Genomic DNA, 12,832 nt, shown 5'->3' with positions numbered 1-12,832 from the left:
TTCTTGGATCCTACCCTCTGTGCCTCAATTTGCCATGTATAAAGTGGAGAAAATAGCACTTCCCTACAACGCAGGGGTTTTGTGAAGAGAACTTTGTTAAAGCTTGTAAGGTGCTCAGACTCTATGGAGATGTGGGCCATATAAGTACCAAAAAAGACAGAAGAAAGAGTATCTTCATTTGTTGCTGTTTAACCAGTGTTACTGGTTAAAGCAATTCCCTCTCTGTTTGTACTGGAAGTCAGTAAGGCAAACGTAGTAAAAAATAATATCTCCCTACCCCTTATTTCTCTTCAAATTGTTAAAGCAGAGATCTAAAGAATCTGTTCCAGGTGTTATAAATGGTCCCAACCATAGCTATGCAATTCCAGGCGAGATAATCTACCATCCGCTTGTCAGATAATTTGAAAATTACTTGTGTGAGAGAGATTGCTTATTGTAGGATGGCCATGGGTAGTGCTTCTACTAACACCACACCAGCTTTGAATTAGTAGATGCTCATTAAGTTTAAAGGTACTTTTAAGAACAGAAAAATGCATTATACCTGTCTATTGCAACCCTTAAGTGTGCTGCCTGAATTCTTGTCATAACACATTATTCTGAAAAGGACTACAAATGATAGAGGTCTTTATTGAAATGCTTGTGATGATATTGCCTTAGAGGTTTACATGAACATAGAAGCAGACTTAAGAAAAAGGTCAGATATGCCATGTTATTTTTAACTGACTTGTTTAATGAACCTAAAATCATGTTGAGAAAGTTCTATTTGTCACACAAAAATGCTAAAATTTCCCTTGCACAAAGATCAGGAGCAATAGAAAATGTTTTATTCTCCTTATGCAGAAAATGTCTTTTTTCCCTGTATATGCCCAGTTATTCAAGCACTCTGTACTATACTGCAATATTGTAAAGGTAAAGAAATGAAGTTGGATCATCAGTTGGTGTAAACCGGCCTAACTCCATTGAAATCAATAGACTGATGCCAGTTTATGCCAGCTGAGATTGTGGTCCATTCCCCTTAGTTCCATCAAAGAAATATTCGCATGTATTTTCTTTGGACAGCTATTTCTTTTTTCATATTTCTTATCCATACTCTAGATCTCTCACACATGTTCAATTACACCCAAAGAATTCCCATTGATATTGAGGAGATGTTCAGGTGCAGAATGAGTGCAAAATATCAATACTAGTTTATGTTTATATAGAATATTGCTATCTGCTGAACTCAAAATGCTTTACAGTGTGTTAGTAAATTACAATGAGCCTCACACTATCCCTGTATGACCTCTTATTGCTGTCATTGGGTGACACGGTCCCTTTAAGAAGGAGCAGGACTAGTGCACCCTTGCAACAGCTGACTCAAAAGAGCTTTAAAAGAAAGCACCTGGGCCTACAAATGGGTGAGGGATTCAGTGAGTCATAGTTAGGCATCAGCAGTATTATAACAACATCATTGTTGTTGCCATCCCATGGGAGGGGAGGCTGTGAGAACCTGAGAGGCAGAAGGGTCACACACAAAAACAAGAAACAACTTTGAGACATTGTAGTCCAAGGTGAGGCAAGCAGCTGTTTTTGTTTGTCTTTTAAGTTTGAACAATAAAACTGCCTCAAAGAGATGTGGTGTTTGTGCTAGAGGGAAGCCCTGCCTTGTTATAGGTCGAGGGAAACCAGCCCCTAGAATTGAGGGGAAACTGAAGTTTAAGCCTGACCAATATCCCATCTAGTTTAGGTGTCCAGGAACTGATAGAGCCAGAGTATTTGGAAGCTTGTTTTGCTGAAGGAAGGCCCACTCTAAGTTGGTGCATGGAGGGATAGCAGCAACTTCAGGAGTTCCTGCTTCTGTTTCTGCAGGCAGTCATAAGATGGAAGCAGCGGGAGGTGCAGACAGATCTGAGAGATCATACTTGAGGAACAGCAACAGCAGTGCTTCCTGGTGATTCTGCAGAAGGAAACGGTCAGAGAAGGAAAGAGGACTTCAAGGACCAGGAGGCTCAAGGTGCAACAGATGGTATGTTTTGCCTGTGAGTGAGTGAGGCATATAAGAAATGTTTGCCCCCATGTGAACTGTGCTTTTAAGACTTGTTCAGCTATGCAGAGCACAGAAGAAACTGGAGAGACTGTGGGTGGTACTCTGCCTGTTGCTCAGGCCCAAGAAGGGTCAAGGATGGTGTGGTTCTCAATGACCATAATTTTTGGTTTGGGGCTGGGGGAAGAGGATCTTGCCTGACTAAGATCTCAGACTATGGAAAACTTAGACACCAAAGGTTTGGGTTCTTCAGGTGGCAGAATGATCATGGGAAGGACTTGACTAGGAGGGATAGGAGATGGCCTGAGTGCTTCAGGTGGGATGGAACAGGTGGGCTTGACCTTGAAGAATGGATTTGGGAAAGTGGAGTCTGTGGGATGGGGAGAGCCCTGCATACTGAGGGAAGTAATTCAAAAAGCAGAGAGGCTGAGAGGGAGAGGGTGCAGCAGATCCTACCAAAGAAGCCAAAAGAGATGAAGGCCAAGAGGCGATCTACAGCACCAGAATCTCCTAGGGCAGGAGAGTGCTATAACCTGCTGGCTGAGGTACAGAGGCAAGGGAGACAGACATCCTCCACTAACTAAGGTTGGGGTTGAGCTGCAGAGGATCAGGCTCCAAGTGGAGAAAATGCAAAGAGGGGATGGAAGAGGAGGCTAATGAGCTGAGTGCTTATTAAGAAAGCAACACAATTGCAGGCTTGGGCAGAGGGTTGGGAGCAGAAGAAGAGGAAAAGTGTCTGTGAGAGGGGCACATGGATGTTGGCTGCAGAAAAAAATGGACTCTGCACTTATGGCAGCACCATTTGAGGTTGCTAAATCTGTACCTACAGCACTGAGAGGAGAGGATATGAGAGGCCTGCTCTCTTTGGCATGAAAGCACTGGGTGGCACTTGTTTCTTTGGAAGAGACCAGGCAGCAAGCCCAGAAAAAGGAGGCGGAAGTTGCTGAGGGAAAAGTGAGAGCTGAAGTCCAGATCAAGGGCCTGGAGGATGAGTGGCATTTGAAACAGGGCATGCAAAAGGAGCTCTGAGGGAGAGAGTAATTACTCTGTGAAATCTCCCAGCTGAAAGGAGAGCTGGAGCCAACTACAGGCTGGAAAGCAGACAGGGAAATGCTGGAGAAAGAAGTGAGGCTCTATTAGTGGTGCTCAGCTGAAGGTATGGATTGTTACACTGTACAGGATTTGGAGTGGCATAGACTAGGGACTCATTCCCTTCAGAACTGGGGTTAAGGTCTGTGGGGAACCTAGGGAAGCCTCTGGGGGTATGAAGTGTTTTGTGTTCAATATATTATGGGAAGAAAGTTTTGGTTTGGGGGCCCACTGTGCAAGGGATCTGGTGTAAGGATGGATTGTATAAGGCATGCCCTAGGGGTGGGCAAACCCCTAAGAGGGGAGGAATGTCACCAGGTGATACTGTCCCTTTAAGAGGAGCAGGACCAATGCACCTGTACTGCATTAGCTTACACAAATGAGCTTTAGACAAGGGCAGCTGGGCTTCCAGGAGACTGGGAGACTCCGTGAGTCAGAGCTAGGAAGCAGGGGCAGCAGGACTGCTACAGTCAGAGGAAGGAATCTGGGGATTGTGGCCCAGGGTGGCCTGAGGAGCTGTTTGTTATGATTAAAATTGCCTGCAAGAGACTGGATGTTGCAAACTGGGGAGAAGCCCCGCTTTGTTACAATAATACAATCCCCACTTTATCCATAGCTAAATTGATGCCTAGAGAGAGTGAGTGATTTGCCCTTGGTATAAAGAGAATTACAAGCTAAATTAGAAACAGGACCTGGAGTCAAGGCACTTGGATTCTATGCTGTAACTGGGGGAACATGCTGCCTTCTATTTCCATTAGCTGTATCTAGTTTTCAGAACAGGAAATCTCTCTGTCTATCACTTCATTGTTTTCTCTCATTCGCACATCCAAGTGGCTCAGCAAGTCTGAGGAAAACATTTGAAAGAGACCAGAATCCACAGGACAGAAAAGCTGTTGCAGTACCCAAATGATGACCTCATTTCAAATGCTCACAATGGGGGAAAGAGAGCCATTCTTGTGCAGAGTGGGAAAAGGTAATCTCTAGTGAAACAGGAGTCTTTTCTTTAATGGATTTACCCTGCATGCTCCCTCTGTTTACCATTGCACAAAAAAAGGAGGAAACTTTTGTCTTGGTTTTGCTTCTCTCATGTTTTTATTCTTGCTGGCAGTGCCCATGGTGGGCATAGGTATGGAAATATCTCCTGGCTTTCCATGCCAGTGGTTTTGTTTATGTACAAATCCTACAGGCAGAAAAGCTGCCAGAGAATGCTGCTTTTTGCATTATCCTGAACAAAGGGAAGGGGCTGGGTATGCATAGGGAAAGGTGCTTAATGCCAACAAATATCACTGAAGGAATTCAAACTGCCTTATTATTCTGTTATGCCCAGCATATGGCAAGTATGAATGTATTGCTCTACAAGACACTGATGAAATCCCATTACAGTATGAATGTCCAATATGCTGATTAAGTATTTACAAAGAGAACCAGGTTAAAGCCATTATTTATACAATGTGATCTGTGTTTATCTTGACAACCAATCAGGATATACTTATAGCGTAACCACAATGCGCTTTTTCAGTGTTCATAATTAAGGAAACAAACCCAGAATGTCCTATCTGAAATAGAGTAAGATTGAATGGTTGTTATAGTTACAATGTATCTTGGTACTTCCCCGTGTGATGGGAATACAGCAGATAGGAAGTATGAGCTTTTTAATGGGTACATAATAGTAGCAATGAACGTACAGTTGTGCCTTGCCTCAGCTTTTTAGAGCATGTTCCTTCTAAGTTCCATTCACCAGTCTGAGTAGATTAGCTACCATTATTACAGCTACAGAGGTGTTTATACCTTTTTAAAAACACTGGAAGAACCTGGGCTTTGTTACAAAATAAATATAGTTTGTCTGTCATTTGTGGCAGGAATTACTGCCTGACTGATATTATCTTATGTTTGCACTGTTGTAGCCATGTTGGTCCCAGGAGAGACAATTAGAGAGACAAGGTGAGTGAGATAATGTGTTTTGTGGGACCAACTTCTGTTTGAGAGACAAGCTTTTGAACCACACACCTGAAGAAGAGCTCTGTGTAGCTCAAAAGCTTGGCTTTCTCACCAACAGAAGTTGGTCCCATAAAAGGTATTGCCTTCCCCCACCTTGTCTCTCTAACATCCCTCTTTGGCTAGATTAATGAAAAATTAAATAAGCCCTTCAACCTGCAATGTGCTGAACACTTTTGTTCTGGAGTGGGGTCTGGAGTAGTTGAAGGTGCTCTATATCTCCCAAGTGCTGCACATCATGTTTGTGGGATCAAGCCTTTAGGGTCTCGTTCTGAACCCAGTGAAGTTGAGGGCAAAACAGCCATTGATCTCAGTTATGCAAGATCCAGGGTTTTATTTTCCAGTGTACTGGAGGCAGAGGGTGAGGATCATCCCTGGGTAGCAAAGGAACAGAGGTGACTTACCCATCCCTGATTCAGAGGATGCAGAGGTTAGTGCAGTCTTTGACACAAATTAGGGCACTCCTGTTTCAGGGGCACAAAGTTACCTGCCTGGATGCAGGTCTGCACAGCCATGCTTCCATCTTGCCTGGCTTAGAATTCCTAGCTGGTACAAAGGAGCTGCAGGGCTAAACCGACCCTGGAGTTCCTGTGTGCGCTACTGTAGCACTCATTTGAGAATATGCTGACCAGACACAGGGAATTTTGCTTTGCATGTCCTGGGCTTAAAGCACACAAACACCTGTCCCAGGAAATCTTGTGAAAACTATCACATGACATAGCATCCATCATATGGAGAAGTCTGTTATATTAATACTCTGTCAAAGTTTAGGGCAACTGCGCCTGTATTTGCACCTCCGTGGTCCACCAACAGCCCCCATTCCAAGCTCCCAGTTCCTCACTATCACCTCTCTTGGGCAGAGACCCACATCTCTGTCCCTCGTGACCAGGTTTTTTTGAGGTTGCACAATTCCCTGCCTATGCAGGGCCGGCTCCAGGGCTTTTGCCGCCCCAAGCGGCAGGGGGAGGGGGGAAGCCGCGATCGGCAGAAGCTCCACCATGCTGCTTTCTTCGTCGGCAATTCAGCGGCAGGTCCTTCCCTCCGAGAGGGACTAAGGGACCTGCCACCGAAGAGCCCAATGTGCCACCCCTTCCCCTTGGCCGCCCCAAGCATCTGCTTGCTGAGCTGGTGCTTGGAGCCGGCCCTGACTGTGAGTTCCCCAGCAAGACTGGTAGCCTAAAGCAAGGCAGGGGTCTGCACTTCACTTTCTCTCTGAAGGCTATGTACAGCTGTAATTGCCAGCAGCTACAAGTTACCAGACAGCTCTTTATAAGCATACACATCTATTCTTAAGGTGAAAGCATTACAAAGAAAGCATAATAAAAACAATATTAGCAGCATGTAGGTTCTTTTAATCTTAGCAGAGATGTTCCCACAACTCCAAAAAGGGTTCTGGTAGAAGTCAGTCCTTCATTCTCCACAAAGGGTTCTCCCCCCTGGTTACCAGCTCAGAACTAGCAGCTCCATGAAGAGGTTAGTCTTTCCTTTACTGCCCTTTGATTGGCAGTCTCCAGGACAAGTAATCAGCAGACTATGGGCCTCTCCTCAGGGCATAGCTTCAGAGCACTAGGATTTTACATAACTTTGGGTGGGGAATTTGCATTCATCTCCCCCACTAGAAATCGACTATACAATCCTGGTCAGCAGTAATATCTAAATGGACCCCAAATCTACTTAAACTTAATTCAATGAAGTCTCCCAAGGTAATTGCCAAATCTGTCACAACTCAATCTACGATCTTTTCAGGGGAGCCATTTGTCTCCACAACTTCCTAGTGGGCCCTGCGTGTTCGCTTCTAGTTTCTCTTCAGATGTGTGGGGTGGCTCTGGGAATTAACTTTCAATTGCAAAGCTACATGTCTTTTCCTCGCCCCCCCCTCCCCCCAAGTTTGTATGAATTGTTCTGTTTTACAGTTCACAGTTGTCTGTTGGATAAGGCAAGAGCCTGGGAGTCAGGACTAGAGCTGCTCACTTTAAGCAAGAGAGAAGGGTTTAGTGGAACTGTGAGGCACCTCGAGGAAAGTAAGTCCAGTTCCAAGATCGAGAATGTGCGGTGTTTGTTCCCTGCAGAAACAGTCTGCATGTGCTGGTCTACATCCTTTGGTGCATTAAGGCAGCTTCACACTGCTCCACTGGAGCAAACGGGGGTAAAGCCATTTATTCTAGCCACCCAGGATCACCTCAGTATGGGATGATCCCCTGCAAGAGGTCTGGCTTGGGGACAGAGTGATCTCTGTGCTCCTGCCATCTCCAACTGTTGTAATAATCTGTCAGACTCATGTGGCCAGCCCAAGTTACAGCAGCCTTCAGAATACCATAGATGCTTGAAACTACAAAATAATTTTTTTGGTAAACATCATTATTGCTTGGACTTGAGTGAGTACAATGGCATTGAGCCTCCTCGTGAAAAGTGCTGTGAGATCTCACTGACCCCAGGTGTTGAATAGTTTGGTTACTCACTTCATCTGAAAGCTGGATTAAATACAGGTCCAGAAATAAATCGATAAATAGAACGTAGCCTGACAGTAAGAGCAACTATTTCATAAAGGGCCCTCTTGTTCCTTCAGTGCGTCTCACTCCACTGTTAACTCTTTTCACAGGCCTGGTAGTCATGTCACATCCTGTACTGTTCGTGCTTTGTTACCAGTGTTATCAGTATCTGGCAAAGGACCACATTGATCACTTCTGACACAGTTTTAAAATAGCCTCCTACCCTTTTGTCCCTGGAATGGCTTGCATGTGTTCAAAATCACCTACTACTGCACTGAAACTAGGGGAGCTTGAAGGGTCCGCTGATGCCTAGTTCTCTCTGTTCCTGTCAAGATGAGATCAACTTCTTGGCTGCGGTTCTGTGCTGTGCTGGCCTCTCCGAGCTACAGGACAGAACTCTCCAATTAGCAGGATGGGGGCGGGGGGGGGGAATGAAGATGGCCTTAAGCCACCGTTGCACTCTCCTGCTCTGAGGGTGCTCTGGGACTGGAGAAACCCAGGGCATCACTCGGACGGTTCTGGGAGCTTGTCCAAATTACAGCAGCCTCCCAGGCTGCCCTACAGGGAGTAACCCTGCTCAAAATCTCTGCAGCGCTGGGTGATGTGACTTCACCTTGAACATGCCGTTTTGCCCCCCAGCCATGGTCCTGAGATGCCCTTTATGCCAGGGTTCGTGATGGGCTCCTTGGAAGGAAGGCTGTATGCTGCAGTGTCTGTGCCAGAGCGATCCAGCCCCAGCCCCAACTGGGGCTTTCAGGGCCTCATTACCTTCCTCTGAGCTGACATAAAGGGGCTGGGACAGGCGTGATCATCTTACCCCTTGGTTTTAATGTCCCCTGGCTTCTGTTCTGCTTATTTGTGCTTAGGAGTTAACATTTCAGCTAGATACGTGGCTGTTCTGCAGGGCGTCAGCTGATGTGCTGCGCTGCATTCATCTTTATATAAACGTATCGTTAATTGTGACAGTTGAGAAGCAGGGACATAAAGCTGACTGACGACTCGCAGCAGGGAGATGAGCCAATACATCTCTATATTGGGAACAACCAGGCTTCAGATAGCATTGCCCGTGGCATTGTGCCTGCCCTCAGCCTCCTGGACGCTACAGGGAAGCACTGTAGTGAAGGGCAGAAACTGAAAAATGGTCCCATAAGATTGTAAGAAACAATGAAACTGCCCAACAGTTCTGATGGGGACTCCCTCTTGGTGAATCATTACCCACCTATAAATCCAGAGTCGTCTTTCTTTTTGTGCAGCTCGCAGTGAGAAATCTCACCGCTCTCCTCAGTCTGTTAAGCATTGTGTTAACCTCTGTAGATATACTGCAGCCTTACTGGGGTTTTTGTGGCATCTGGGATAAACCCCACATAAGAGCAGCTCTTTCACTTCTGTCCAATACTTAGTCCCATCCATATATTGTGACGTTATATCCATCAACATCAGGGGCGTCATTTGCTAAGCGTTAAGGGGTAAACTTGCTCCCCCCCAACCTTGGTTTGCCCCCCCTTGACTCTTCATAGGTCCATATGCTCCACTTCTTGCTTCCTCCACCCCTGTCTTTGTAGGATATAATGTCATGTATAATGTGCTAACACAGCTTTGCCTCCCCCAGAACTTTTCTGAAATGATGCCCCCGCTTAGGATTCATAACCTACGGTGCTTTTTATCTATTAAATGTTCAATTATTCAATGGGAAATGGAATTTTTGCAGGCATACAAATGGATTGTGGAAGCAGCGTTTGAAGAAGATTCTGTAAATGGACCCACTGTAACTCCTGAACCTTGCGATATTCCGTGTCTCAACAAGAGCTGCCTTTTTTGAGACTGTATATTTGGCTTCCATGGACCACTTGCTTGGTAAATCCCACATGGGGAAGGATTTACCCATGGAAGATATTTATGGAGATTATCCCATCAGGGACAAAATGTGGGACAGGATTTGTTCCCCAGCCCCAGGCAGAAAAGGATTCGGGGACCACCCACACCTCATAGATCCTGTTAAGTTTAACAGTGTACAAACAGAAGTTTTATTAACATAAATCAAATACTCTTTCTGAAAGGTTGCAACATAACACTATTTTGAGTCTTAGACTCCAGAATAATACCACTCCCTAAAATAGAAAGGAACATCCCAACCCACCACAATCTAAGCTGGATTCTTTGGGACAGACTGCTGAGATGCAGCTTGCAGGCTTCCCTATCGAGTCCCCTGGCCTGCAGGCAAGACCGGGAACAACACGGCCCGCTGTGCAAAACACACACTTTTAAAGTGATAGCTTGCAATTCCAGCACAGTCCTTAGTATGCCACTGGGGGACAGGGTCATTTGTATTCATGTCATGTGCCTTTACACCAACTCTGAGCCCTGATGGTTCTCCCAGTAGCTGCCTGCACCCTGGTTCTCTAGTTACATGATTGCAATGGAGCTATGTTACCAAAGACCTCGCCCTAGGATAATGCATCCCAAGATATACTATCTTTATTTATTTTTTCCTGGGGAATCACCTCATGGCTACTCTGGGGAGGGGGAACATGCTGTTTCCATCCTGCCCAGTCTCTCTCCCCTCTCATGGGGTACGTCTAGACTACCCGCCGTATCGGCGGGTAGCGATCGATTTCTCGGGGATCGATATATCGTGTCTCATCTAGACGTGATATATTGATCCCCGAAAGCGCTCCCGTCGAATCCGGAACTCCACCAGCACAAACGGCGGCAGCGGAGTCGATGGGGAGCTGCAGACATCGATCCCGCACCGTGAGACGAGAGGTAAATCGATCTAAGATACTTCGACTTCAGCTATGCTATTCAAGTAGCTGAAGTTGCGTATCTTAGCTCGATTCCCCCCAGAGTAGACCAGCCCTTGGACAGTCCCTGGAGATGTGGAAGAGGAGATGGATGAGCACTTTCCACACAGGAGGAAGAGAGAACCCATGTGTGGATAATGGTCTCCATGTATAGATCTGGGAGGAACAATTAGGGTCCCTGGTTCTTTTTTAGCTAACATGGTGATGGGAAATGTAGCAATAATTTTGTTTAATATTTCTTTACAAATAGTAATGAGAGTATAAATGTAATATGATGTTTCAGTAGACATTCATTCTTAGTGCAAAGTGTATTTCTGTCATTCTCCTTTAAACTGGGCCTTATTCTGGAGAAATGTTACGTCAGTTACACATAAATCAGCATAAAGGAGCTGGGAGTCCTCAGGTCTGTTATCTTCCCTAACAATGCTGATTTCATTATTAATAACCCTTTGTGCTGCTATCACACCTTTCAATGAAAGAACTCAAGTGTTCTCCAAACACTAATTAAGATTCATAATATCCGTGCAGCAGAAACTAGGAGTGCCCAAAATCTTGAGTGGGGATTTATGCATTGGCCTTGGGCTAATTCAGGGGCTGGGGGAAAAATCCCTCATTCCTTTTGCACTATATAATATAATTTTAGCCTGGGACAGCTCCTGACATTAAAAAAATATATATATATCCCTGTGTAAAAATCTGAGTTAGTGATACGATAGTTTGCTTGCTATAGGTACAAACTTCACAGCAGACAGTGGCTCTTGTCAAACTGGGTGATAGTCTGTTAAGCAGTTCCCGTCAATGCCTGTGTCTTGGCTAATGCTATGTATGCAAGCTTTCCTTCTAACCCACAAGAGACGGGGGAGTTCTGGTTGAGCAACTATGAAGGAAGGGGAAGGGTAGGTCCCTGGAGGACAAAGGGAACAGGGGAAAATCTTAAAAGCCTGAATGAGAGAGGGTCTGGCAGGAAAAAGTCCGAGAGAGCTTGGCAGCAACCTGGTAATTTGAACCTTAATGAGCAAAACTGCTGACAGCGAGAACCTGGAAACAAAGAAATGGAAGCACAGTGAAAGAGGTGTCTGGAAGCACAGCAAACTGAGAACCAACTGTTTTTTCATTTCTTGGTTTCTGACCCAGTTAAGGTGTTAACTCAGGATTCTTTATTGAGCCCCGTGTTTTCTGCGCATGCATCTACTTGCACGTCTTCTAATGAATGTTGTTCAGCATTGGGTAGGCTGATCACTCATTGCATCAACTTGCTGCCTCTCACTGCTCCATCCTTCTGTCCTGTCAAAGGAATTTGTCCCTCATGTTTTGTTTTATGTGGTAGATGTTCAGACCTGCTTGTCTACAAACATTCTTGAAACCATGTATGTTTGTTTTTTTTAAAACAGGATTCTTTATTTTTTTGGCCATTACCTTCTCCATAGTTGATTAATGCTTTGCTTTCTTCAGGAAACATTTGTGAGGAAATCTCCATTATCTCAACTTCTGACTAGTGAATGACTTTGCTTTGATCTAATTTCCAGATGCTAAGAGTGCATGTCACAGAAGCACAGGAGGTGATCCTATCCATATGGAAATTGCCCATCCATCGCTTCATGTAGTTGAGGTGTAGCCATCTTCTCATCACTTTCTTCCCCTCATGACTAAAGCCCTGTCAAAATGCCATCTTTTCCAAATCAAAGCCATGTTTGATTAATATGAATGAAGTAAAAGTCTCTGTGGATACCCTTTTCATACTCACATAATGTTAAAAAGGGTTTAGTCTGGGATTTTTTCATTTAAAAACATGAACAACAAAAGCCTCTCCTCTAAAAGGGGGATTTGTAATGGAGGTGCTTTAAGGAGACCGCTTTAATGACAGAAGCACAACAAAAGCAAATTGCCAGTATAACACGGCATGAAATACAGCAGATAATGCTTCTGACATGTCTGAGGCGCTAAATATTTTGAGCAGGAGAAAGAACCATGATAATAGTGGTGGGTATTTGTTTTGCAATGGATGCGGAGGAAAATGCTATAATAGAGGCCCTTATTGTAATGAAGTGTAAATGTTAGGAGTCGGTTATTGCCTTTGTGCTGTTAGTGAGGTTTCATTTAAATCCAGTTTTTTAAATAAAAAAGTGTGTTTTTAAAATGTGTGTTTAAAAATATGCTTATCTTAACTCTTGTCTCTACACAGCACAGACGCTAGCCAGTGGCCTCGTTACCTTGCCTGTGTATCTGAGCACCATTCTCTTGAAGGGGCCAGTCTCGAATCCACCCTAGAACAAAGTCTCCATACCACAATACCTATACCATGAGCCACTAGGGTCTCCCTGCTGGCCATTGACTTTAGTGGGCTTGGGATCAAGGCTCAGATCAAGTGTGCGTTTTGAAATGCACTGTGCTTTTTTCTATTTTAATAGTTCACTGTCCTGTTGCTCGTAGTACCA

The 12,832-nt window shown here is 44.8% G+C and overlaps 1 long non-coding RNA gene across 2 annotated transcripts; it reads left to right on the top strand.

Moving 5' to 3' along the window:
• Window positions 1–1,364: 1,364 nt before the first annotated feature.
• Window positions 1,365–12,422, top strand: LOC123372302. 2 transcript variants are annotated; one of them, XR_006580201.1, is made up of 6 exons: window positions 1,365–1,550; window positions 1,849–2,005; window positions 2,853–3,179; window positions 3,944–4,085; window positions 5,452–5,537; window positions 7,021–7,121. It is a non-coding gene; the product is annotated as an uncharacterized LOC123372302 (long non-coding RNA). The 2 variants fall into 2 exon arrangements; XR_006580200.1 differs by lacking the exons at window positions 2,853–3,179; window positions 5,452–5,537; window positions 7,021–7,121 and adding an exon at window positions 11,924–12,422 and having other exon boundaries at window positions 1,377–1,550.
• Window positions 12,423–12,832: the final 410 nt, after the last annotated feature.

This window comes from Mauremys mutica, chromosome 6 (assembly GCF_020497125.1).
Source record: "Mauremys mutica isolate MM-2020 ecotype Southern chromosome 6, ASM2049712v1, whole genome shotgun sequence".
NCBI lineage: Eukaryota > Metazoa > Chordata > Testudines > Geoemydidae > Mauremys > Mauremys mutica.
This window is presented reverse-complemented; position numbering and strand designations above follow the sequence as displayed.